Source organism: Miniopterus schreibersii (assembly GCF_964146895.1).
Source record: "Miniopterus schreibersii genome assembly, chromosome: 10".
Lineage (NCBI taxonomy): Eukaryota > Metazoa > Chordata > Mammalia > Chiroptera > Miniopteridae > Miniopterus > Miniopterus schreibersii.
Genome location: NC_138110.1, coordinates 76,983,899 through 77,011,620, shown reverse-complemented (window position 1 = coordinate 77,011,620; position 27,722 = coordinate 76,983,899).

The window sequence follows — 27,722 nt, the reverse complement described above, 5'->3', positions numbered from 1 at the left end:
AAGCATTTCTCTTGAAAACAAAGGATCCATTCTTTGTCTCCAAATGAACTATAAATTATTAGCTGCTGTCTTTCATAGATAGTTTAGCTTATGGTCTAATTTATCTCAATTACTGTGTTGGTTACTTCTATAGATGAATTCATTAATTTTAATTGGGTAAAGACTAACTTGGGTAGGTATCAGCCTACAAAATTTTTACTTATGTGCTAAAAAGAACAAAGAACTCACAAGTAATACGAGGCCTAAAGGACAACCTACTCTGTTTAAAAACATTAGTCCACATCAGATCATGTTTTACTTATGATGTTGAAATTCAAATGCCAAAAAATCACAATGACTAGAATCCTCATATTATGATGTTTGAATTTAGAAATCTAAGTATTTGTCATTCACTAATTCCTGGTCTGCACAGGAAAGCATACTGTGTATGTTTGCATATTTTTTTGTTAGGAATAATATATTTAGTTCAACACAATGAAAAGCTGTAACAACTATAATGTTGGGGGGAAAAAAACAGTCCATCCTTTTAAAGATTTGGCCCCGATTAGCTGATTACTGCATTAGTCAATTAAGCACAAGTCTCAATTTGCTTGTATAAGTGTGAGATTTTAATAACTACACTGTATTCCCCCTAGATTGGTTGTAAAAATATGTATCTTTGTGATATAAAACATCCAACACTCCACAATATTAGTTGAATAGTTGGTGAATTATTGAGTAAGACTCCCCATGACTCCTGATGCATAATTATGTTTAGCAAATACTCCCACTAATTGAGCTCTGGACCGAAAGAACTCTCCTAATAAGTGTCACCTTGGCAAACGTATCCTCGACACCAATGCCTCTTTTGGATTTCTCACGCATTTGAATAAAGTATAAAGTACACCAATAATAAATGTTATATTTTTCCTGCCAGTGTGAATCCATGCCAGTCCTGAAGGAACGCATTCAAAATGACACATGGTAGCAGATTACAATGGAGTGAGGAAGCACCGAGCTGTGCAAAGCCCACACGCTGGCAGGCCTCTCGGTTTCCCCGCCAGCTCCTTGCCCAAATCCTGTTTGATAGATGAGAGCAATTTGTCTTTTCGGACATTCACGAATGAGCCACTGCGGACACTGAATTCTACATACTGAGGTGAAACTCACTTTCCAGAGCTGAATTTGGTAGATGAATATGCAAGTGGAATTAAATGTCCCAGATGTCTTGCCAATTTAAACTACAATAAATCTAAATACTCCGACAAGTTCAGCCAAATCGCAGTACCTGCGCACAGAAGCATTCCGTCTATATTTGCTGTTGACACTGCTAATCCTAATGCTTCTTTAAAACGCACACGCAGACCCGCTCGCTCATGGCTGAACACCTTTGCTCTGAGCAGTGGAGCTCACAGGCCCCCCAAAAACATGCTCATCTGAGGCGCACGTTTGGGGGAGTCTCCGGGATATTTAACAGCGTTGGAATCTCGGGGGAGTTGTGAGTGAGATGCACGTCTGATTGTGTAGAATGATCATCGAAGGCAACGGCACGTCGAAGATACTGTTCATGAGGGGAGGCCTTGAAGGATCAGGAAGACGGCGTATCTGGGAGAGTGAACGATGATTCTAGGTGAGGGGAAACGCAGTGACGTCGGCTTCATCTCACTGCGGTTTATATGTGAAAAATACCCATGAGGTTAAGTACGAAACATTATTTGTAAAAAGAGAGCAAAAGGCCGTGGGTATCTGACTTTGGATTTACATTTTATTCTGTCTTCCATGAAGATTATTCAAAGGATTTTCCTTAGAATACTGACAAGACTGGACTTGGTTTTCGGAAATGTAAACCTAGTCATAATATTGTGACCCAACTGGGGTGAGCAGAGAGAGACCCGCAGTCCTTGGAGTGAAAACGATAAAGCACTGAACTAACCTAACAACTAAGACTGACTCAAGGAGATGATTTGAGACACATCTGGAAAGCAGAAATGACAGGAATTTGTGAACTGTTAAGTGTGGGAGGCAAAGGAATATCTGAACATTTTGAAGAGATGTATTCGTTCTTATGGGCACTTTCAATAAATGGGAATGGGACTGGTTTTGATGTTTCAAGGTTAGCGCCACTGCCAGAGAGAAAGCGGATAGACAAACGCGGAGCTAACGGCAGAGGGGAAAGCTTAGTTTCTTACATGTAATTATTGACGTACCAGTGCAACATCTGGTAGTTTTCCACTACATAATGCAAAAAAAAACCACGATGACTTAAAACTTGGGAAGTGCAAAAAATACTTCGGACTCACAGACAGTGAAGTTGAAGACATGAGCATTTATATAATGTCACCTATGAAGCACAGCCATGCAGAACAGGGACAGAGGATTTGTAAAAGAGGGGATGTTTCAAGTTCCCACAGAAAGATGTTGTATAAGATTACCTGAGCATGTCAGTTTCTAGATGAAGTCACAAAATGAAATAAAGAAAAAATGAAAGATGACCTAGAGAAGTTATATTTAATAAAGTTAGGTTGCATGGTCTCCGGGCACCTTTTTTCTTCTTAGACTTGAGACTGATAATGAGGCTTAGGATATCTGAAGGACTTAAACAATGATGAACTCAGAAAAAAGAGAGCCTTTCCCCAAATTATGACTTTAGTAAAATACAGCTTAAATGCCCTTCCTTCTCCAAGAGAGTTTATGGAGAGACAAGCACAGGATTTCAAGGTGAGTTTAAACAACTTGTGAGAATTCTGTGATTTCCTAACTGGTAAAAATTGTTTTCTTCACATAACACTTTCGCATAAAATTTACAGTGATTTAAGGCGATTTACTGAGAGAATGCATGAATACCAAAAAACTGGTACTCTGGGCATTTTTTAAGTCTCCAGTTTAGGGTCGCAAATGATATCATGAAACACAAATATGGCATTTAAAGGGATCTAAGCCTCCTGATGTGTGAGTGATTCTTCTAATAATCTAGGAAAATAAAAATTGTCTCTTTACATTTTCATACCAAAAGCACATATACATTAGATATAGGGACCTCTGTGTATGTATAAAATGTGTAGAATATATCTAGATATACACATGTACATATATAAATACAAATATATAGACATATTAGTTGGGGTATATTTATAAAACAATATAAAACATAAAAATACAAATAAATACCTGTGGCTAATATTTTATGCTTTTAAATATAAAGGCCAAACTTTATAAATATCACCAGTATCTTCCCATGTCATTAAGTACTCTTCAAGACCATTAGTTTTAACAGCTGCATGAGATCCCGTTCTATCAATGAACTCTATTTAACCACTTTTTCTTGCTGAACATCTAAGCTATGATCAATATATTGCTATTATAAAGAATCTGTCCTCACCAAAAAATCCAAGCAGCCAAATATTTGTGCACATCGATAATTATTTCCTTTGAACAGATCACCACAGATGGAACTGCTGGGTCAAAAGAAATGTACATCTTTAAGATTTCATAATAGTAACAGTTTCCACGTTCCCCACATTTCTGTGCATGCTGCTAAGATGTGTAATTTTAACAGCAGGGGCTATGCTATCCCTGTTTCCCAGAGGAGGAAACTGAGGCTTACAGAAGTAACTTCATTTGTTCAAAGTCGTACCATCAAAGGCGTTCATCACTGCATTATTTGTAATAATGACAAATAAGAAAAGACCTCAATGTCCAACAGCAGAGGCATCGTTACACAAACGCGGCATGTTAAATTATGCAACCATTAAATGTAGTGATTTCAATCTCTTTAAGGATATGGAAATTTTTGGCTGGGCAGTCTCTTTTTGATTTTAGCAATCCACATACTGCCATTCTCAGGAGACCCCAAGCAGATATTTCTATTGCCTGGGACATTTGCATTCTAGTTACGAGTTGTGGTTTGAATGGGAAACTTTAAAAATAATGAAGTAGGTAAGCCTATTATAATATTGACTATAAAATCTTAATATAAATGCAATTCCTTGAGTTCCTGATATTATATTGAACATAGAATTCCCTTCACAGAACCACACAATGCACTTTTATTATAGAGAATATCCTCCTGGACTTTTACTAACTTATATTGCTAATATTAGAGCTTCCATCGGCATTGACCAAAGTCAGACCCAAGACCTTTTAGAGTCAACAAGCTTTTTATTTTGTTCAATGGAAATTATACTGTGAAGACTCTTTTGGAAGTGGTTCCCAGGAGCTGTATGTAGAATCCGATTTTTTTTTTCCCCTGGGAGCTGCAGTATATAATGAAATATCTTCAAGAGTAAAATTACCCTGGTGGGAAAGGGGTGGATTTGTTAATATGGCCTCTTAAATAGAGTATGTACCTAAAGATTTGGAGATAATTTTTTTAAATACCAAACTATGAGTAATTTGGCTGAATTGCTTTGTGAGGGGTTTAGCACAGAATTTAGCAAATGAAGAGTTGGGGGGAAATCCCTGAATTAAGTATCTCAAATCTGCAGTGTGGACTTAAGAATCATCTCACCATTTACGAAGCCATAATAGTAACTGGCTGAAAAGATGTTCCTTTGTTCTAAAATACAATAAAAGAGAAACCGTTTTTCCTTTATTTTTAATCAATTTGGGTAAATGACTAACAATATTATTGTTCCAAAGCATCGTTCTGAGAAGCACACCAGATTGCCTCCTAATTATATTCTCCCAGTATGCTTAGCTTGTCCCTACTACTCCGTTCACTTGGTATTTCCACGCCACGGTGAGAAAATCAGAGAGCAGCATAGGATTGCTGCAACAGTCATCCTAGAACACAAACCCTATCTTGACACTGCCCTGGACTTGACTGATCGTTTCAGACCTGGCAGGTAATCAAGGCCTTTGTGGAAGCTGGAACTACACTCCTCGCATGTTTTCCGACTTCATTCATAAGAAAAGTATGCACATAGTTGTCTAGGTCTATACATGTTTAAAGAGCTTTTCTGGGACCTATCTGGTAGCTGGGAATAGTACAGTAGATAGAGTCCATTAATATGTAGGGGCTGGTTCAAATTTTGCTTAAAGAGGTAACACTGTTTTGAGATGCAACATAAGATAAGGTATAAACCCAGGGCTCTAGCATGGAAAAAAACTAATCTCCTATTTGCTATACGCTCTTACATTATTCAACCATTCTGAGTCTTACGTTCCTTATCTTCATGGGCTCTACTGACCCAGGAAACAAATGATCAATAATGTCAATGATTGGTTGTGACACTTTCAAAATATTGGAAAATCTTTTTTGTTTGTATGTGTGGAGTTTTGCCAACTAGTCAATAGAGATTATTTTATAAATCCATTCAGCAATTCAGCATTACTTAAGAAACATTTGAAAATGCACTTTAATTTTTGGAATGAAGAACGTGACTGTAACATTAACAGTATTAGAAAGCATAATGTATTAAAAAATCATTAGGCTTTTTTTTTTCTTCTTTGTGAAAATCTCTATAGAGGGCTATAAAGTGGAAATCAACTGTTTTGTTTCAACTAATCATTTGGAGAAAACAAGAAGGAAAGAATTCTCACCTTGCAACCAGACAACCAGTTTTCAATTCTGGATCTACTGGGTACAAAGTTAGGTGTACTTCAGAAAATTGCTTTGCCTTTTACACCTTAGTTTAAGTTAATTTGGCCACCTGTGAAATGAAGCTATGTACCTCAGCATTCTTGTAAAGATTAACACAAAGGTTACGAGAACACCCAGCACATTAACTTGGTTCTTAAAAGATCCTAAACAAATATTATTTCCCATTCTTCAATCCAGGGGAAACAAGACAAATTGGTATATTCTCCTATCTATATAAAATTTGCATGCCCGAGGCTTTATGTCCTTATTTTGATTAATATTTATGGAAGGATTCTTGAAGAGTAAAATAAATCACATACCCATAACATTTATCAGTCCAATGAAGCCCCAAATTCTTATTTAATGAAGATACACAGACCTTATTAGACAATGGTTTTCCACTCTACTTTTAAAGCACATTTCCAATACTAGATTATTATACAACACACTTTAAAGATTAAAAAATTCAAAAGAATATTTCATAAAAACACAATTAATTACTACATAATCAGGACTAAAATCTTACCTTGTCTATGAAAGCATTCATGGTTATCATCAATTACTCACTTTTGCCAGTTTTGAGCAGAGCCATTTATTCCCTTAATTATGCTCTCATAGAATGACAACACACAGCTCCCCTATGTTCTGGTGATGGTCTCTTTCTTAGTGATATCTTAATGTTGTCGTATATTCCCAGAAGGCTGTATATCATTACAGGTTACAATCATTCTATATTCATTTAAAGATCCCGCCTTAATACTATTTAGGGCCAATTGTTTACTAAGTTTTATATATTGAAATAAGATAGGTGGAACATTTGGGGAAACTATATTGCACTCCATATGCTACTTTTGAAAGCTACAAATTAAGAAAATAAATATTTTACTATATTTTATCAGATATGTTCTTTATAATATTAACAATATGGTAACATATTTTAATTTTTGTTCAATAAGTATTTAAGGAGTAGCTATTATATGTGATTTCTTTGTTTATATTGAGAAACCAATGGATATGATCATTTCCATTTTGGAAAAGACAGTTAATGGAGGAGACAGACAGTAGACAAATACATGTATAAAATACCAAAGTAAGACATAGTAAGTCCTATGAAGAATGGAGTGTTCTGAGAGAAGAAAAAGAGAAAGTAATTGAGATTAGTGGGCATATGGAAAACATCTCTGAGGAGGTGACAGTGAGCTCTGAACATCCCTGAGCAACTAGAAGACAGAATGGCTGGAGCAGAGTGACCAGGGAGTCTGCAGTGTGGTGATGGATGGGAGACAGGGGTCCAGCGAGTCTGCAGTGTGGGGATGGATGGGAGACAGGGGCCCAGTGAGTCTGCAGTGTGGGGATGGATGGGAGACAGGGGCCCAGTGAGTCTGCACTGTGGTGATGGATGGGAGACAGGGGCCCATGAGTCTGCAGTGTGGGGATGGATGGGAGACAGGGGTCCAGCGAGTCTGCAGTGTGGGGATGGATGGGAGACAGGGTCCAGTGAGTCTGCAGTGTGGGGATGGATGGGAGACAGGGTCCAGTGAGTCTGCAGTGTGGGGATGGATGGGAGACAGGGGCCCAGTGAGTCTGCAGTGTGGGGATGGATGGGAGACAGGGGCCCAGTGAGTCTGCAGTGTGGGGATGGATGGGAGACAGGGGCCCAGTGAGTCTGCACTGTGGTGATGGATGGGAGACAGGGGCCCATGAGTCTGCAGTGTGGGGATGGATGGGAGACAGGGGTCCAGCGAGTCTGCAGTGTGGGGATGGATGGGAGACAGGGTCCAGTGAGTCTGCAGTGTGGGGATGGATGGGAGACAGGGTCCAGTGAGTCTGCAGTGTGGGGATGGATGGGAGACAGGGGCCCAGTGAGTCTGCAGTGTGGGGATGGATGGGAGACAGGGGTCCAGCGAGTCTGCAGTTGTGGGGATGGATGGGAGACAGGGGCCCAGTGAGTCTGCAGTGTGGGGATGGATGGGAGACGGGTCCAGCGAGTCTGCAGTGTGGGGATGGATGGGAGACAGGGGCCCAGTGAGTCTGCAGTGTGGGGATGGATGGGAGACAGGGTCCAGTGAGTCTGCAGTGTGGGGATGGATGGGAGACAGGGTCCAGTGAGTCTGCAGTGTGGGGATGGATGGGAGACAGGGGCCCAGTGAGTCTGCAGTGTGGGGATGGATGGGAGACAGGGGCCCAGTGAGTCTGCAGTGTGGGGATGGATGGGAGACAGGGGTCCAGCGAGTCTGCAGTGTGGGGATGGATGGGAGACAGGGGCCCAGTGAGTCTGCAGTGTGGGGATGGATGGGAGACAGGGGTCCAGCGAGTCTGCAGTGTGGGGATGGATGGGAGACAGGGTCCAGTGAGTCTGCAGTGTGGGGATGGATGGGAGACAGGGGTCCAGCGAGTCTGCAGTTGTGGGGATGGATGGGAGACAGGGGCCCAGTGAGTCTGCAGTGTGGGGATGGATGGGAGACGGGTCCAGCGAGTCTGCAGTGTGGGGATGGATGGGAGACAGGGGCCCAGTGAGTCTGCAGTGTGGGGATGGATGGGAGACAGGGGCCCAGTGAGTCTGCAGTGTGGGGATGGATGGGAGACGGGTCCAGCGAGTCTGCAGTGTGGGGATGGATGGGAGGCAGGGGCCCAGTGAGTCTGCAGTGTGGGGATGGATGGGAGACAGTGGTGAATGAGAGATTGGATCATGCAAGCAGTGTTCAGGAATTCAACTTTTATTGTAAAGGTAATGGAAAAAATACTGTTTTGAATGTGACTATCAATTTAAAATTTATCCATAATTAATGTATCCCTCACATAACAGGATAGATTTCATCCAATCTGAAATAAAGAGGCTTTCTGAGAGTCAGTGTACATTTTTTCACTGATTTTCTTTATAAAACCAGACCTTTTCCTAAGAAGGGTTAACATGGTGACTAGGTCTATGTGGAGCCATGGGTTTTATTACCATCCTGTCTACTGCAGTTCATTTTTCTTCTCCATCTTATTCAGAATTTTGAAATAAAATGATTCTTTACTGTTGGCCTTTCCAAATTAAACAAACAACATTTTATTGACATTCCATAACTCCGAATCTGCATTTTGTGGAGCATTTTTTGTCTGTTTTTAATCTCTCAATACGTAGCATCATGTACTTGAAAATATTCATTTCTGGAAAGTGCCCTCTCCCCCAAAAATCCTGCCACCACGAAGTAAAATGAGTGATATTTGTTTTTAAATTATACTGAAAAACCCCTTTAAAAATTATAACTAAAATTATAGGTACTAAACAATCTCAAAATGAAGAATAATTGTTTCAATACGACTTGTCGGCAACTAATTATATCAGAAAAATACAAATGGGGCAAATATTTATTGCACTATAAATGACATATGTTTTCTTTTATTTAGAATTGCATTAGCCAACTGAATTCACAACTAGACTAGAGCATAACAATATCTATATATTTTTGTTCTATCAATACCCCAAAACATATGAATACATAGATTGCAATGTATGTTGGGGAGTAAACAAAATATGATCACTTTGGGGGGAACAATCTAGAACTGGGGGTAAAATTTAATTCAAACATTTTAGAATCTGGCATATTTCTGTTCAAGTCAATTGCCTTCCTTAGAAGAAGAGATCAGCCCTTCCTGTTACAATTTCCTTACACAAGAATGCCTTACCCTCTGAACCAAAAATTAATTTGCACCTCAAGAAATGTAGGTAAAGAGTTACCCATCTGTCAGGTAAGAAATTGCTGTAAAATATAATAAAAGTGTTAGCTTTCCTTAAAATTGAATTTACACCTTGATTCAGTGGGGTGGAAGGTAGGTAATAAGTTCACTCTATTATGTGATTTATGGTGTCTGGACAATTTTTCTATACTTCCCCAAAGGATTCCATCTCCTATTTTTATGGAAATAAGACAGAACTGTAGGAGGAGTCAAGACAGCAGAAAAACAGCTATTCAGGAGGCCAAAAGTAATTCAATCGCTTTATCTGCTCTATGTTGGATGTTTCTCAAACAATTGCCAATAAGTGAACCCATTAGAGGACAATCTCTAAGTACAACCTTACAGGGCTCCCAAGAGGTCACAATTTACTGCTGCAATAATGGGCTGCTGATTTTGAAGTGGCATGTTGGATCTAAAACAGTCTGCTACCCAATTTCTGTGATTATTGCATGTCCTTACAGTTTAAACATGGGGCTTAATCATGTACTGAATTAAAGTAAAATATTTCATCTAACTCAGTGGTTGTACACAGATCACCAGCTGTGCAGCACAGAATATACTGGACTGTTCTGAGAACAGTGACTATTAATTAGGGGGGCACTGGGTTCATTAGGGTGCTGAGCAGAGTGATTAATGGAGTCACCACAGAGGCCACAGGGGGTATTAGAATAGTTGGGCACATGAACCTACTTTACAAACCAAGCAGTACCCCTGCACCTGGGTGCTAGCAGTGTCTGTACCCATTTCATTTCCTTGAATCATTTCATTGCGTTAATCGATTTCTTAGCTTATACTCGCGTTGGCATATCTAAGGGTGTGACATTCATTTACTCAAGATACACTGACACCTACCGTGTGTTCCGGACACTGACCAAGGTGTCAGGGAAACTGCCAACAATTTTTAAAAATTCAAATTCAAATTCAGTTCTCGGCTCTCAGTCCCTTCAGGCACTGAGTGGGCTGAGGAGATGCACAGTTTCATGTAGGTAGAAAAGCCTGAGACAATTGACACATTGCTTCCGATAGACAGTGGAGATTAGATGTTCTACTAAACAACTGAGAGCAGGGTTTGGGGAGAAATGTGGCCTTGAGGGGAAGTTCAGCACTATGACAAGGATCGTGGGCTTGGTTCCTGGAGCCACCCTCTGGCACCAACAATGCACAGCAAAAGTTGCTTGACCTCTCAGTGGCTTGGAAACTTCCCCCACTTAGTATGGAAATCATGAAAGTGGCTTCCTTGTACTGTTAGAACAATTCAATGATTTCACAGATATAAAACACATAAAACAGAACCCGAAGTGTACTAAGTGCAATACGCACATTAACTTTACCTGTCTTAACGATATAGAGACCCTAATGATCAGAGGACAGCCAGCCATCTGTCTGTTGAAGGCACTGGCAAGAGTCAGGGAGAATGGAAAGGGAATGCTTCTCAGGTGGAGACTTTCAGAAATGTATGGCCTACTCGGCATCGTCGGGACAGACAGAACTACTCAGTGGGAAAAAATAAAAACATGGCAAATGGAAGGGAAAGAGCATGTTTAAAGAAGGGGCAGAACCCTCAGGTTCCAAAACCCTCAGTCCCTCAGGAAAGGCAAGTGCTGAAATGCACTTATGGGACCAGCAGTCACCCACTCTCGGCATGGTAACTGCATCATCCCCGCTGGGATCTGGGTGGCTCTGGATGACACGCGGAGCAGCGGGGCTGGGGAGCCGGGCCTGAATCCGGCGGCACATTTCCAGGCCATCCTCAGATACTCACACTCCCGATCTCCAAGCAGTGTTTGATGATTAGCCAAAATAGCAAATGTAAGTAGAAAAGGAACAGCTCCTAATGATATTATTAAAGAATTACGTTATACACTTTTCAGTTTTCAAAGAAAATAATTCACCTCCAAAGATAAGAGGACTTTTCACCTTAAGCTAATTGAAAGATGTTAAAAATCACTTACTGGCTGTCTTTGTAAAAGCTCAGTACTTAAGATTCCAGAAACAGAGCCTCCGCTCATTTCAGATAATGAACAACGGTGATTGTATTGCATGAATGTAATGCATACACATATCACTGCTTTATTTTCTCAGCTGTATGAAAATTATAGGTAGAATTACATGAAAATTTCCGGTAAAAGAACAATTCTCGCCTGTGAATTAGCCGTGTGAAATCTATTTAAAGATATCTTAATTAATTTGGAATTTCTAATTTAAGATAAAAGACCACTTTTATAAGAAATAAAATTCATTTAGCATTTCCTTGATATATGTGTGTGTGTGTGTTCGTATTCACCAATCATATGAACATGGTTACTTAGCTACTGGTCTTCCACTTCGGTGGAGCAGGCACTGCAGCAATTTCTCAGGAAGGGTCAAAGGGAAATTCTTGTGCTCTTGAAAAATGTCTTTATTCTACCATCACATTTGATTGAAAATTTGTTCATGTATAGGATTCTAGGCTGGAAATAATTTTTTTCTCTGCCAGAATTTTAAAGGAATTTGTCTACTGACTCTAAGCCTGCTTCTCCCCTCCCTCTTCCACCAATCTAGAATCTCCTAAAATTTTCCATTTATCCACAGTTCTCTGAAATTTCATGGCGACTTTTCCCTCTGTCCCCTTTGATGGGTATTTTCCTATATAAATTGGTCCAAACTCTCAATAGAACCTTTTACCACAGAATCTTTTGTATTTCTGTTCTGGAAATTTTTGCAGTATTATTTCTTTTATAATTTATTCTGTTCACGTTCCTTCATCCTGAATGGTCCGTTTTTCAGTCTGCATTTTACCTTGTGCTCTGTCCTTCTTTTTTCTACTTTTCTACTACTTTTTCATTTCCTACTTGTGGGTGGAAGTCTTCAACATTATCTACTTATGTTCTGTAAGTTCCTTTTTTAACATTTCTACAGCTATAAACACATAATGTGATTTGCCTCCTACAACAGATAGTCAATTACTGTTAAAGCCTGAAAATGTATACCACTTTTTGGCACACTCCATTTTTGGTATGATGATCTTTTCAGTCAATATTACGCTAAACAAATACAAGTAGTTGATTTTGGCAGTATGCTATCTGATAAGGTGCAGTCTTCATTCTGATTCGTGCCTGTCATTTCCTGAGGCTTCATGACATAGTGATCAGAGACACGAAAAGAGTAAGGAAGCCACAAGTCCAGAGAGGCTGATGAACGAAGAAGAGATTGAAACAGGTGGACCAACCAGAGGTCAAGATGAATGCAAACGATAGGTTAACGCAATTTATGGGAGTGCAAGACCAGGAAGACACCTGGCAAGAGAGGAAGACTTCCTTATTTTGAAATTTTATGGCAGTCCTTTCAAGGTTGACAAGGCCCAAGGCATAGATGACACTAGTGGATGACAGAAGAAAATCATGGGCATCGATTGATTACACATAATTTATTCTAGAGTAGTGACTGGCACGTAGGATAATCTGAAAGGGAGGAAACAGGCAATCCTGTTCAGGACTTAAATCTTAGCTATGGCACTGTAGACCTAAGACTGGCTGGTGGAGGGAACAGGAGTTGTTGAGTCTGGGTATAAAACCACAGATCAACGCTCAACCACTTAAAATTATCTCCAGACGCCTCCCAGTGTGACAGCTATGGGGAAAAGAAAGAGTGGAGAGAGGAAAGCATGCTTCCTGACCCTGAAGCATTTTCTGATGGAGAGAAAGGATTACATTGACCCCTCTGCTTTCTCTCCTCTGAAAGGCACCCAGTTGTGATTTCAATTTGTAAACAAGACGTGCATGCTGGAAAGTGCTGTCATCTGGAGGAAACCGAACTCAATGGATAAAAGACTCTATTAATAATGCTACTGACAGATATACAACCACATTGGCAAAATGTTTGGGAGGATTACTGAAATTTAACATGCATATGCCCCATGTCATATTCCCTCTTCCAACGAAAATGGGTGCCTATAGTCACTAAAAAACATCCAGTTGTGTTCACAGCAGCTTTGTTCATGATAGCATCAAACCAGAAACAATTCAAATCCCCTATCTGCTTTTACTTATGCAGTTCTTTCTGTCCGGATGTCACTGCATTCTGTATTCTGTTACTCTCTAAATTAAAATATATATTAAGATAAAATTTTAAAACAAGTAAAACTGACATTTTATTCTAAGTGATTTCAGTGAATGGCTCTTACAGTTAATAAGACAATACAAAATGCAACTTCTAAATAAAACCTGCAGTTCTTGGAGAAGTGTTTGGAATCTTTCTCGTTGCTTTTCCATGTCATGGGTTAGTTAAACTAAACGTAAAGGGTAACTGAGTGTGTGCTCAGGGAAGTAAATTTACTCCAGCGACAGTGCATTAGGAAGTGGGGAAGGAGGCTGCCTCAGGAGGAAGTAGAGCTGAGTCTCAAGGAGAGTGAAGACGCCCGCGATTTGCATGTCACTCAGACAGGACGTACATCAAGCTGGATATATGAGGACAGGAGAAGAAACTGGGGGGCTCTGGTGCCTCACCTATCTATGTTCCTAAGTACTAACCAGCTCCTTTGGCTGAAAATCACCCTTGGAAATGACAAAGCATAGCAGCTTCCACAAGATGGATTATATAAAAATGTCAAGTTGAGCAGATAAGGCTATTTTTGAAATCTGCTTTCTCCTGGAAAATTATGCATTATTTCTCCTCAATTGATTTTTTCTCAAATATAATAATTTTCCCTCGTGTGACTCTAGCACAGGTCCAAATTATCTACTGTCACTTCTCACCAGTGAGTCTGAATTCTAGGCATAATTATTTCTCCCTGCTCTTCATGGCTTATGGGCCTCATTATATAAATATACATATAGATATACATCATATACATATACATATGTGTGTATACATATTCTCCTATTGTCAATAAATCAGTATATTTCTTCTTCACTGAAGCCTGTTTTCTTCCTTCCTAAGAGATGTGCATGTTCAATTATACACAGAACGTCACTCAGAGCACGACGCCGGGAATGACATGCCTGTGGGGGGCAGGGAGGACTCAGAACAGTAACTCGTCTCTTCCCAGGGTGCCAGGCCCCATCTAAACTCCGCCTCTGAGTGTCATAGATTTGCCACGTATTGTCTAAATAAGATGGCAACGTCCTCATTTAATTCCTCTTATCAAGACTTACTCTTTGGCATTTTCGAGACACTTTTGCCAATATATGTGGTGATTAATGCAAGTCCTAAATGTGTTTTGCTGTAAAGCAGGGGTGGTAGTTACAATTTCGATGTTTTGAGTGGAGACTCGGTACATAATTGAGACCTCCGTGGAGAGTGACACATAATAAAAATGCACTGAATGCTTTTCCAGTGAGCGGATGAGCATCTTCACGTGCATGTGATTTTTCACTGAACAGCCAAAGCGATAACCATTCAGCGCTGCATGTGTCGGGCTGTCCTCTGATACTGGAGTAAGGTGCTGGATAAAAGGGCAGGGTGCTTGCTCTAACAGACAACTCATTCAGGGGGGTGAAACAGACAATAAGTGAATTAAACAAGATCAAAAGAATAGGTGCTCTGAAATTAAGTTTTAAAAATAACAGTGGCACTATTTTCAGTAGGGGGTTCAAGTCAAGACTTTTAGAAAGTGACAGTTGCTTAGGAGCCTGGATGAACCGAAGGGGGGAGATCACGCGTACACCCGGGGAAGAACAATCCAGGAAAGATGTGAGGTCCTAGCGAACAAAAAGAGTAAGAAGTGAGGTCAGAATTCCCTTGTTCCTTCAGAAAGCAATGGGCATATCCCCAAAGCTCTTAAATCTTTTTTTAAGAGCACCCGTTTCATAGTCAGTACTGCACCGGATTGTCCAGGCTTTAGCCCCTCAGCAGGAGCTTGGTCAGAGCCGGCTGTGCTCATCCATGTCGAGCGCCCCCTCTCTGCCAGGAGGCCCTCACAGTCGCTCACACCACTTCTGAAACACCCCAGGGGTACGTCTTGCTCTTACCTAGACATAATTAATCTCCTTTCACCCAGGGCAAAGGACAAGCTAAGACAACATAGAAAGAACTTCCCTGACTCCTTGCTCACAAGATCAGAAGAGGTCATTAAAACTGTGATCTTCCCGAGCCGCGTAACTTCAAGGCCGGTGTGTTTGTGGGTTCATGAGTTACATAATCTAATGGAAGAGAAGGCGCTAAACCACAGAAGTAACACTGCCTGTTGTTTGTTTCCTCCCCGTGTTTAAGTAACTGCAGTCATCTCCTAGCCACCCATGTGTGGCTGATTTATGCACCGTCATACTTGGGCAGCTAGGGGGAATTTTCAAAACTTTGGTTTACCAAGCACACTTTTAAACAATTGAAGCTTCCTGAACATCTTGTATTTCTAAAGACCTTTGTATCCGACATACTTTGTTGTTGCCTGTGGGAAACCTCCTTTTGAAGTCTCGGGCTGTCTTGAATGTGTTCCTATAACCTGTAGTCTGTTGACTCAAATCCAAAATCGCTGCTCTGCTCAGCATGTCTCTGCCGCCTGACGTAAGGCTGTTTATAATTATTCTTTGATATTTAGTCTCTAGCTTTGTATTCTCTTCATGCACCTGGGACTATGTTTCTTTCCTTTTTTAAAAAACAACAACAACAACAACAACAACACAGAGACAATGTCTTTGTGATCCTATCAGAAACAGGCCATGCTTCACGGAAAGGTTGTTTTACTGATGTTTAGATTGGGCCAAAGAAAGTGAGCATATAATGTTTAAATACCATTTCCTTTTCTAAGAACGTTACATGTCATACTCCTAGATGGGATGCTTGATATCTTCCATTTGCAAAAACATTTTACCACATTATTATAACTAATTATTGTTTGTATCCTATTTAGATTTTGAAAACTATATGATAAATTCTTAAAATTTAATTGTGTCCACTGAGACATTTATTTAGCTCTCATTTTTCTACCTCTGGTTTTTAAAATATTACTATACTTAAATAATGCTCCCTAAGCTCCTATTAGTTGATAAATAAGAGTATTTTAATGTGGTTCCAACAGTGAAATACAGGATGAATAAATACTAATCCTACTGTAATATTCTTCTTCCTCCTTTCAAGCAATAATGAAGTTTTTAAGCTTCTTGGGTATAACAATGTTCTTCATATGAAAAGTAGCATTTGGAGACTAAAATACCTTGCTGAAACGATCTATGTTTAATAGTTCCCTCTATATTCTCATAAATGCACATAATTTGCCTTAGATATCTTCACTACACTCAAAAATCGGTGTCTGGGAATGGCACACTACTTAAATCATGCTCTGAGCTTCCTTACCTCCTCAACTCTACCAAACATGGTTTCAAATCAACGTTTTAGTGACAAACTTTATTAGGCTCTTGAAGTTTCGGGGTTTGCCTTCTGGTTGCTCTGTGACCCTGGGAACAGAGCGGCAGTGCCCCTTTAACCAGGCCCCATCTCACTCCTCCGACTCCCTGCATTTCAAGACAAAGGTTCATTTCTCCTCCGTTCAGTCTCAGTACCCAAACCTAGAGCAGCATAACGTATTCAGACCATGGTGGAATTCACAACACATGTATCACCCATCTTTCAGAATGGATATGGTTTAGGCAGTTTTGTTCAAATCAGAGTGCCCCTAAAATGCATATATTTTCAATATGAAGGATTTGGGCTTCATTAAGAATGGTATTCAACTGCTTACCTATTTTCCCACTCCCGGGTAACGCCTGGCTGTGCTGAAGTGTGCCAGAACAAGGGCAGGCCGACAAGGCCGTCGATTTGATTCATGTGGGGGAGCTACTGCACATAACTCATCCCTTGACTTAAATCTCTTATTTCCATGCTGCTTATCAGGAAAATTAGACTGGATTTTCTATCTGTTAGTCCACTGAAATTTGGTTTATTTTTTTCTTATATTGCTGTGCTATCACCTGCATTTCAGTTAACAGATTATGACTGTTCAACTAGCTACTCAACTTTTCCTCTTTTATCTGATCGTTCCACCTGAGGACACTGATCTGCTGCCTTTCTAGTCTTATTCCCTGGTGTTCCAGATCCCCTACAGTGACTCCTTCCCAGTGACCACTGAAATGTGAACAGTGAGATGCTCACCTCAATGTTCAGTAGGAGCTGCGATGTATTTTTTCTTTAAGAGATGGACATCCTGAGCTTTAAACCTGTCCAAACTGCCAAGAGCTCTTTCTCAAAAGGAGAGGATTGTCTGTGGACCCCTTATCTGCGGATGACGGAGGGTCTTGTTCCAAAATTCTAAATACCTGAGTGTGATTCCCCTAATGGGGCCTGCCAGGGGCTCCAAACAGCACCCCTGCCTGCCCCTGGTGTGCCGTGCCATGCACCATTTGACCTGCTGGGCCACGCTGTCTGCAGGGTAGCCTGGACCTGTTGCAGAGTCTTCTCGTCTCTGAGCCCTGCTCAAAATGAGCAGCTTTTGGGTTACTCGGTCAATGGGCCAAAGGAACACACTGAAATAAGGAATATGTTTTCTCCAAAATCCAAAGAGGCCCAGCAGACACTGTGGCTCCTTCTTGGTTGTAGGAGCAGGCAAATCTAACAACGTATCCTTTACATTAGAAGGGACAGCTTGACATGTCCCACACCCCTGGGTCCCTAGAAATCTTGCTGAGTTAGAGGGCCCCTTAATCTTAGTCAGGTTTATTTCCTACCCTTTAACATACTAAAGACTTATAATTAGTTTATAGATGGATACATTATAATATTCAATATCGCAGATAACACAGAGAGTCCCTACCCAGCAATCTCAGACTTTGAACTAGATGCGGCAACTGAACGGGAATTTGGTGCTGGCTCCTTAGAGAACAGAGTAAATGTGTTTCCTGAGTGGCCAGAAGGACATGTCCAAGAGAGGTCGGCGAAAGAGGGGACCCAAGAAAGGACTGAAGGTCATCTTCCAACACGAGTTAATACAAAATAAAGGGTTAGGTCAGGGCAACGTGAGAAGATTCTCACCTGAGTCACCTCATGCTGTTCACTGTCTGTACTCTGCTTCCCCTCCCCTAAGGCTGAGGACTATGGGAAAAAGACGCCAAGTCACCTGGTCTGATAAGAAAACACGTATCAGCCTAAACTTCACCATCCTTCCTAATCCGCAATAGTCCTGTTCCCTCCTTGCAGCATCTGTGACACTCACCCCCGGGGACCCCGTCTACACTCCTAAAGCTCCTTGTCCAAAACAGGCGCTGCCTCCCTGACCCTCTGAGACGCGTGTTTTACCAACATTCCTCACAGCGTGACGGGGGGAAATCAGGTCACAGACACTGTCAGCATACGGGTCTCCTTGCTCCAAATCCAGAACTTCCAATTTTTCTTCAGTCATTTATGAAATATTTATTGACCACCCCTGACACGTAGGCATCACAAGAGTTCCTGCAGATGCTACGTAAATGGACCAGATGGAAATTCTCATTCAGTGCATTTCAATTTCTCCTTTGGCGTTGCTAACTGATCGTTACCTTTCTTGAGAGTCTCCCTTCAAATTCAGTTCTGCTTTGCCAGCCAGAATTTTTCCGTCTTTATGATTTTTTTCTTATGTGTTGGTTTCCTTCATTAACATATTCTTGTTTGTTTGTTTGCTTCTTTGATAAGCATATACTGGATGCTTAATACGCTAGCCTATGGGTTTCTTCTCCTAGTCCCTAAATAAAAGTGATAGCAATAAAAATAACTTACAGCCCGGCCGGGCGTGGCTCAGCAGTTGAGCATCGACCCAGGATCCAGGAGATCGAGGTTCAATTCCCGGTCAGGGCACAGGCCCGGGTTGTGGGCTCATTTCCCGGTGGGGGGCGTGCAGGAGGCAGCCGATCAATGACTCTCTCATCATTGATGTTTCTCTCTCCCTCTCTCTGAAATCAATAAAAATATGTTAAAAAAAAACAAAAAAACCTTACATTTATAAAGTGTTATTTTACTGTGACAGTCACTATTTTAAGCTCACTATTTGTATTAATCCACTTATATTTTATCTTCTCAAGTACTTTTTCCAGTGGAAAGCGTTCCTCCACTTTACAGAAACGCAGCCGAGATGGCGAGCGGATGACTTGCCCGAGATCTGAGGGCTCGGTGGGAGAGCACCAGTTTCAACCAGGAGGTCTGACGTCAGATCCCCACGTTCTCCTCAGTGTCCATCCTTTCCTTAGCGTCCACTGGAACATTTAACCAACCCCCGCGCGGCAGTTTTCTCTTCCCGCCGTAACACATAACCGCAAATTCAGCAGCTTCACGCCACACAAACGCATCGCCCCAGAGTCTGGAGGGCAGGAGCGCAGGGGGCTGGCTTCCTCCCACCCCTGTCCTGGAGGCAGCGGCCAAGGCGTCCAGCGCCTGGACGGTCATCGGGAAGCTCTGGGGAGGATCTGCTCCCACGCTGACCTGCATGTGGCAGAATTCGGTCCCTCGTGGTTGTGTGCCCAGACCACGTCCCTCTCCCGCTGCCGCCTGGGCACGTCCGGTCACTCGAGGCCCCCTGGAGTCCTCGCCCTGCTGCACCTCTGCCCCCACCTGCTCCAGCTCAGCGAGGGCTTCTCAAGCTTCCAGTCTCTCTGACCGTCTGCTGCGTGCGTATCATGCACTGCGTAAGCTAAATTTAAATTATTTGAAATAAGATCACTTTTTAAAACTGAGTTTTAATTTAGGGCTTAAATAACACTGTGATGGTTAAAATAATTAAAACAGCTCTATTTAAACTCACTCACAGGCGGAACTATTCCAAGATAAGATAAAGAGAACAAATTGCATTCAGTTCTCTTTGTCCCTCTGTCTGGGCGAGAATTTCATTCTGCATGGGAAGGTCTCAGTGGGTTTACCACACTGTGACTTTGAAGCATTTTTACGCTGACCTGTTTCATTGTGTAAAAGACTAAATCGAGATTTGGGTGACACAGGGAGGGTTGTCACCAACGAGGTCCACGGTGGCCAGGCTTCCCTGTTCTCCTGTCCTTTCTTCACGCGCCTGTGCTCCACTGAAAATACATATTCATGTAGTTAGCTGCATGCGAACACCCCACGACATTCCTACCCCCAAATTACAGTTTTCATTCAAGCTCCCCAACAAAATGTTAGAAGCAATGTATCCATCCTGGGTGGCTCATGCAGAATTTTTGGTTCAATGAGACAGGGCATTACATCGTTTTCAAGAGCTGGAAACTCCTATATCAACCAAAAGTGCCACAGATGGGCCCCCGACACTGCCCTCTAAAATTCAGTGGCCTGTGCCGAAATGCCTCTGATTTTTATGGAATCAGGTCAGGCTTCTCCCTCCATCAGTGCTCCCTTCATCATCGGCCCCTGCTGTGTCCACGCCACCGGTTCGCTCCATCTGTGTCTGAGTCAGGTCCCTGCATTTCCTCTGCTTAGTTTTACATCTACTCGCTCATTCGCTGCAAATGAGCTTGGTGCTTCCAGTCTGACAACCGTGTCGGGGAATCTCTCCACCCTCTTTCTTTCCATAATCTCGCTTTACACAAAAATGAATGAAACCTTTAGTCTTTTCACACTTGCAACATCTACTGACGGCTCTGTAACTTAAATATTTAGAGGGTACAGCCCATTCCAAGTGGGTGCAGATCAGGACATGCTGTGGTGCCTTAAGCAGAAGGCGGATATTTTGAATCTGCTGCAGTGGATTACTGAGAGGCCTCCACTGGCACAGACGCCGCCACAAATTACTGCAAGCATTACTGGAACAAAGTACATGTGTACACACTTTTTTATGTGAATTAGCCATCTCTCAAACGCCACAACATATCTCTGAGGTCTAATCAATGCTTGTTTTCCGGGGGAAAGAGTAGTTAAAAAATAGAGGGGGGGAGAGAGGGAGGGAGAGAGATCTTAGATTAAACAATTGTTCAAAATACAGTGTTCAATACTTCATAAATATAGTTTACTGGGTCATCTGACAAGCAACAATTGCCTTGTTATGTCATTTGCTTATACATTTGTTTGTTCGCTTAATTTTTTAATATTCATTTATAAGTTTCCGCAGCGTGGAATACCTTGTCATGGGAAAACCAGCCAGTCAGGAAGGCACCTTGGCGGGCGCCCGCGGGGCAGAGTAGGGCACGGGCAAGAAGAAAAGGGCAGGGCGGCACACGGGGCGTAGTCAAGGCTAATGTCCGCGGACGGGGAGAGGGAGGGGACAACTGGCCTAAGCTCTGGATGCTGCTTTCGCCACGGCACCGATCAATCGGCGATCTAGGGTCCAGGGCAGGATTTAACGAGGAAGGACAGTCCTACGTGCAGATTTGCTGCTGTTTCTCCTTTTCTTTCAAATAAAATGATGGCGAATGGTGAAGTAATAATAAGGTAAACTTTCTAAGTGCTCTCTGTGCAAACGTGTAGTATTCATAGAAATAAGATAAATAAAATCATACTCTATGAAATACTCATTAGGAAACTAATAATTAAGGCAGTAGGATTATGTGCCCGGAGCTTACCAGTTAATGATTTTAGACTTTATAGGATGACATGTTTCAGTTGCGTAATGAAATATTTAATGTAGAACACTAAACCAATAGGTAAGGAACAAGTAAGTGAGATCATCATAAATACAGAAGGCTTAAATACATTCAGGATAGCACGGACTTATTAACACAGATACGTTCAAACCAACCTGCAAATTTATTTATTTCACACTTTCGCAATGTACAAATTCTAGGCCATTTACTCCTCACGACAATCAAGTTGTGCCTAAAATATGTGAAAGTTCTGGGCACTGGGTTGGAGGAGCTCTAATTTCCTCCTGTGCATATCCACAACTGAGCTGCCAAGGAAGCCATCAACTTTTCCTCCGTATGTAGAATAAGTCTGAATAAATGAGAGACTGTAAGAGTGGATGATGTCTTTTACTGGAATGTATTCTTTCCCCAAGGTGGGAAGAAATGAAATAAATAACACGGGAAATTACAGTCACCAGTGAGCAAATCATAGTTTGCATTTCTCCCTTTTCCACACAGCTACAATGATCTGCACATTTTTTGCTAAGCAGTAACAAAAACTCTGAACTCTTTAGAATTTTCTATTCTCCGCCAAGCTATATTAATTGCAAAAAAAAAAAAAAAAAATGGAGGGAAGTAATTTCATAATCTGTTGAGCTATCGTGCTCCTTTCAGTGGCTTTTTTGGGGAGTACCAACAGTACATTTACATTTCCAGGGACCTAGACTAATAAAATAGATAATTACTTACCTCTTAAAATCCAAGTAAAATGCCACATTCCCCATAGAACCTTTTAATGCCCACCTTTCCCCATTCCTATGTTGCCCCAGAAATAAAACCACTCTACCTCTCTAAATGACATAAAATTATATACACTGTTCTTATGTCATATTAGATAAAATAGATGGAGAGAATAAATGAAATATAGAAAGAAGAGGAATAGAGAGAGATGAGATAAATCCTTTCCTATTGGGTTTTGAGATCATTGTGTCCTGATCCTGGGACCCTGTTTTGCACCGTGACTACTTAGCACCAAGCCTGACACACAGCAGGAGGTAAAGAGGCTTAATTAGGACATGGATGAATATCTGAGTTCTTTTGGTTATCTGTTTCAGAAAGAAGTACCTTCAGTGGACAAGCATCAGTTATCATCACTCACCCCTAGACCCATGGATGACTATAGTGGATAAAGAATCACCTATTCTTCTAAATTACAGATGAAGACAGAGAGACAGCAGTCAGTATCTCTATGCCTTTCCCAAATTCACCCAAATAGGGGTAATGCTAGGACCAGAAATTAGATCTTTGGGCATTAATTAGCTTTCCAACAATAACACCTCCTTTTTAACTAAGGATAGAGAATATATTTTCAAAAAAAAAAAAGCCATTGTAGATAGAAGATGAGCTAAGGCTTTTGAGTAATTTTAATTTATTTATAAAGTTTTTCTAAAATTTTTTCTTAAAATTAATGTCCATACAGACCCTGGAGTCAAAGAGGACTCTACTGTGATAGCTCCAGGAAATTCCACCCTGAAACATCACCGGTGGGGCTTTCTCTGTTAGTGTGTTTCTCTCCCTTCCTTCTTCCTTCCTTCCTTCCTTCCTTCCTTCCTTCCTTCCTTCCTTCCTTCCTCCCTTCCTCCCTTCCTCCCTTCCTCCCTTCCTCCCTTCCCTTCCCTTCCCTTCCCTTCCCTTCCCTTCCCTTCCCTTCCCTTCCCTTCCCTTCCCTTCCCTTCCCTTCCCTTCCCTTCCCTTCCCTTCCCTTCCCTTCCCTTCCCCCCTCCCCCCCTCCCCCTCCCTTCCCTTTCCCTCCCTCCCTCCCTCCCTTCCTTCCTTCCTTCCTCCCTTCCTCCCTCCCTCCCTCCCTCCCTCCCTCCCTTCCTTCCTTTTTCTTTCTTCCTTTCTTTTCCCTCTCTCTCTCTTTCTTTCTTTTTTTAACTATATCTTTATTGATTTCAGAGAGAGGAAGGGAGAGGGAGAAAGAGATAGAACCATCAATGATGAGAGAGTCATTGATAGGCTGCAGCCCGCAACCAGTGTGTATCTTTCTAAAACTTGGTGGAGGGTTTCATCAACTCTAAATGCTCTAAGGGTCTGAGCAGATGAGCAACAAGAGCCTCAGAGACGTATTACATTGTAAGATGTTGGTTTTCAACTTTTTTTCAAATCTCAAGCACCATTTTTTAAACTTTGGAGTTGAAATATGGGCACCTTGTAAGTGGAAAAAATCAATTTGGCTTGTATTCTCCTTACTTACTGCAAAGAATCTTTAAGGTCCCTTGGGTACTGAAAATCACAGCAGAATAATGTGTCTGTGTTGCTCAGTTAAAAATAAATTCTAACATTGCTTAATTCAATCTTCACAAGATATTTTTAAATCAGTTTTTGCTGTTCAAAGTGTACTCTTAGAAAAAGTTTCCTCCAAAATTTTCTCTTTATTGGTCATTATTTTAAAAAATGATACTGTTAAAATAATCTATCGTAAAAATTTGATATTTTAATACATTAGTTAACAATACTATGGAACATTATTTATTGAAGTGACTGTTTGGGGAAATAGAACATTGAACAAATCACATTTCCCCAGTGTCTTGATTATTTGATAAAAGTAGATAAGTCGAGAATTTATGGAAGATTAGTTGAGAATACAAAAATTTCATAGAAGATAGGATTTTGAGATATATTTCTGCAGTTTACATTATTTAGTAATTTATAATTAAAAGTATTTCCATGATTTAATACATTCAACAAATATTTAATGAATTTCTTATATGCAGTTATCACTATTTGAAGTGTTAGAAATACCGTAATAAAGCAGAAAGACACAGTGCCTTAGGAAGCTTAAGTTCTATGTGGTGGAAAGATTCAATAAACAAGCAAATAATTAAATAGAATAATTAAATGATAGAAAGGAAACACATAGGTGTAAAGTATATACAATGTGTGGGAGGAAAGGTAGTCTGAGCTACCTCAGATAAGGTGATCAAGGTGGACTTCTCTCTGAGAAGGAAATGAAGAATAAGAAATAATGAGTAACAAAGAAACTCCAGGGGAAAGTTATTTTTTTAATATATTTTTAAGTGATTTTAGAGAGAGGAAGGGAGAGGTATAGACAGATAGAAACATGGATGATTGATGATGGGCTGCCTCCTGCATGCACTCGACTGCGGATCGAGCCCAAAACATGGAAATGTGTCCTGACCAGGAATTGAACCAGTAACCTCTTGGTTCACGGGTTGACCCTCAACCAGAGCCACACCAGCCAGGTGAAAAAAGTTATCTTAATGAGAATAAGGAACAGAGGGTAAACTATAAAAGCGAATTATACTTCTGAGTATTTATCACCATTTCCCCAAGAATGCTCTAAGAAATTCTCTAAAGTCTACACACACACTACCACCACCACCACCACCACCATAATCACATATACTATCAAAGAAGCTTAGAAAATGTGGAGAGAAGCATATGCTTTAGCTTATTAAAGAACCTGAGAAATACTGTTGCAGAACAAAAGCCTTATTATTTTTTATAGTTTTCAAAATATCTTTTATCATTAACTTCCTCAGTGTTTTCAATCATTACTGCATGTTAATATCCATGAAAGTAGAAAAAAACTGGTATGAACAAATCATCATCACCATCACCATCATCATTATCACCATCACCATCATCACCATTACCATCACCACCATCACCATCATCACTATCATCATCATCACCATCTTCATCATCACCATCATCATCTCCATCATCACCATCACCATCACCATAATCACCATCATCACCATCACCACCATCACCATCATCATCATCACCATCTTCATCATCATCACCATCTTCATCATCACCATCATCATCATCTCCATCATCACCATCACCATCATCACCATCATCATCGTCTTCATCATCACCATCATTATCACCATCACCATCATCATCATCACCATTACCATCACCACCATCACCATCATCACTATCATCATCATCCCCATCATCTTCTTCATCATCACCATCATCATCACCATCATCACCATCATCATCATCATCATCTTCATTCTATTTACAGTGGATTTCGGATAGATATGGATTTCTTTCAGGGTGTATAAAGTCCATCCCCCTAGAATCACTCAAATGACATTATTCCACCAGGCCATGTACACATTCTTTCCAAAAAATTTAACAGCTCTCTCCTCACCAGCTAAGCCCTAGTTTGTTCATTTCTTTTTTCCTCCCTAGACTACCGCAGTAGTTCCCTAAAAGGAATTCTTCATTCCAGTACGTTTTTCCTCAAATGTGTCATCTGCCAGTTTCCAGACTTAAGTGTTTAAAAATACTAATCTATGTCATTTCCTTTCTATAAAACATCTTGTCACTCACAGTAAATCCCAATTCCTTAATATTTTACATAAGAGCTTGTGTGACCTTGTGGGACACACCTCTCCCTGGCCAGCATCTCACCCTCCAGGAACTCTAGACACATCTACTCTTATATCAATGCCTCTGCTCCAGTTCTGCCCTCTGCTGCTGGGAAGCACATCACCATCACTTTCTCTACCCCATCTCCATGATCTAGTGAATCTGCTCATCTAACATCATTGCCATCATGATATGTATCTTAGTTATGTGCCAGGTTCAGGAGAGGCAATGCAGTGGCTCTAGATTCAGATTCTCTCTTATTCAAATCATGAATTTACTTTACATAAGCCCTCATCATCTCTATTTTACCCCATAGTATTTATTCTTAAATATAAAATTCCAGACAATCTTAAGAGGACACACAGATGGATAATATCATTGTGCTTTTTTAAAAATATTTAAAGTCAATCTTTTAGAGCATCTTAGGTTCACAGCAAAATTGAGAGTAAGGTAACAGATTTCCCATACTCCCTCCCCCTACACATGCATAGCCCCCCCATTATCATCACCTCTCACCAGAGTAGAACATTTGTCACAATTGATAAACTTACATTGTCAAATCACAATCACCCAAAGTTCACAGTTTACCTTAGGGTTTACTATTTCTGTTGTACATTCTATGGGTTTAGACAAACATCTAATGACATGGATCCATGGTTATAGTATTTTATGGAATATTTCCACTGCCCTAGGGATCCTCTGTGCTCCACCCATTCATCCCCCTTCCCACACTCCAACAAGTGACAAGCACTGATCTTTTACTGTCCCCCTAGTTTTGCCTTTTCCAGGATGTCATAGTCATAAAGTTGGGATTGTACAGTACGTGGCCTTTTCAAATTGGCTTCTTTCACCTATGCATTTAAGTTTCTTCCATGTACTTTCATGGTTTGACACCTCATTTCTTTTTAGTGCTGAATAATATTCCATTGTCTGGATGAACCACAGGCTATTTATCCATTCACCTACTGAAGGACATCTAAGTTGCTTCCAAGTTTTGGCAACTATGAGTAAAGATGCTATAAATATCCGTGCACAGGTTTTTGTGTGGATGTGTGTTTTAAGTTCCCTTGCAGATGATGAAATGCAGATTTAGCATTTAGCACTATGTATTGCAGGGAATCAAGGGTAGAGCTGGGTTATAAACTAGATCTGTCTAATATCAAAACCTGCTCCTTCACCCTCTCTACTATCCTGCCAACTAAAACTCAGCTTTGAGACACTACTTCTAGGAGACGCTTTCTAATGTGTCCATCTCCTTGACTTCTGCAACCTTTGCCTACAACCCTACTATTAAACTGCACCATGAAAAACTGAACTACAATTATCTGACTATGTAACTGTCTCTTCAAATGATATTGTGGAGCCTTGAGAGTAAGAGAAACATTAATTTTCTTTCTTTCCACTCCTAGCACACGACAGAGTAACTTTCATGTAGGAAGTAATCTAGGTTTTGAATTAATACATGAGTGATTGGCTGAATGAAGTTATCAAAAATTACCTTTCAGGATAAGTGGTGAGTCTGTGTGCCTGTGTGTGTGTGTGATTTGAATTTCTTAACAGAGATATCTTTCTGTAACAAAACGGTATTTTTTTTCAAGTTG